This window comes from Neovison vison, chromosome 6 (genome assembly GCF_020171115.1).
Source record: "Neovison vison isolate M4711 chromosome 6, ASM_NN_V1, whole genome shotgun sequence".
NCBI lineage: Eukaryota > Metazoa > Chordata > Mammalia > Carnivora > Mustelidae > Neogale > Neogale vison.
Window position 1 is genome coordinate 99,646,176 of NC_058096.1, and position 1,655 is coordinate 99,647,830.

The 1,655-nt window shown below is 43.7% G+C and overlaps 1 pseudogene; it reads left to right on the forward strand.

Moving 5' to 3' along the window:
- The first annotated feature begins 846 nt into the window (after positions 1-846).
- On the forward strand, positions 847-1,328 carry LOC122910104 (annotated as a pseudogene).
- The last annotated feature ends 327 nt before the right edge of the window (positions 1,329-1,655 follow it).

Consider the following 1,655-nt stretch of genomic DNA (forward strand, 5'->3'; position numbering starts at 1 on the left):
AACCTGAGCCATCACTGTTGGTGGTAATAATGCCATACAATGAACCTGTTATCTCTGGCATCTCTGGCCATTGTCCGTGAGCCTGTTGAACGACCCACAGACGCTAAGGTGAAGGCTGGAGAAGAAACAGTATTCACTTCCACAACATATTTATCATCTCACTCTAACTATGAACAAGCTTTTCCTGAAGTTCAGGCATTTTTTAAAATGTCATATTTACACGGCTCCCAAATATTCTACACTCTGGGTCTGTTCTAAAAGTTTAATTGACCTATCCACCTGCAAATGTTTTTGTAAAACCCATCAAAATCACTCCAAGTGCCTTGACTTTGGGTAAACCATCAGCCAATTACTTGTGAATTGTTAAGGATCTTTAGCTGAGGCCTCACCTCCTTCTAGGAAAAGTGGGCAAAATACGCATATACTTTTTAAGGAGACATCACGGTGAGGATCACTTTATCCCTTCTCTTTCAGAAACACACCAAAGTGTTGCAGCAGTATTCCTGGGAAGATCTATACCCCTGTAGTTATGAAAAAAAGAAAAAAAATGAGCATAATTTACAGATGGCCTTGCAGGATATATCAACATAAGTTAGATATAAATCACCACACATTCAAAGCTGGAACCTCAAATTTGAAAATATTGCAATACCACCAAATGTTTCTTCTAAACTGAAAAAAAGATAGGCAGTTGCTGTCATGCTCTTCCAGTTCCTGTCTCTCCGCCTCCACCGCCTGATGGCCTTCCAGACCCAGCCGCTGCCAGCATGGCTCCTGCTGCAAAGAAGCCCAGCCTACTGGGGTCCAGGTTCAGGACACCGTGGAAGGGGGCGACAGCAGGAGCTGATGACCCTCACGATGTCTGGCTACACAGGACTTTTTGCCTTCCTCGAATCAAACTTTTAAATGGGTAAGGACCATCCACGGAGCAGGTGGCACAGTATAGGAAGTATGCTGTCTTCCTATACTGAGGAAGTGTACTGAGGTATAAGCCCTCTCTGGATTCCCCAGGGGCTACCCTTACAACGCATCCATGGCAAAGTTCCTTGAGCCTTGCTACCACCCCAGAATGGACACCCAGGGTAACATCTGCCTGGACATCCTGCAGGATAAGTGGCTGCCTGGTAGCACATCAGGACCATCCTGCTGTCCATCTGAGCCTACTAGGAGAATCTGACATTCATAGCCCTCTGAATACACAGGCTGCTGAGCTAAAAAAAAAACCCACAGATTTGTCGTACCTGCAAGAAATCTACTCAAAGCAGGTCAAAGCCAAGAACCCTGACTGCCTAGCCTCTCTCCTTGTATTGTGTTTATGTTTTCCTTAGATTGTCTGTCTCTTCCTTCATTTCTATATAGGACTCTTTTTGTCATTTTGCTTTTTATTTATCTATTTATTTATTTTTCATTTTATTTTTTTAATTTTTAATATATTTTTTAAGATTTTATTTATTTATCTGACAAAAAGCAGGCACCCAAGTACAAGTAGGGTGGGGGTCAGGCAGAGGGAGAAGGAGAAACATGCTCTCTGCTGATCAGGGAGTCCAATGTGGGGCTAGATCCCAGGACCCTGTGATCATCCTGGGATCATGACCTGAGTGGAAGGCAGACACTTAACTGACTGAGCCACTCAGGTGCCCCTGTTTCTCTTTTTT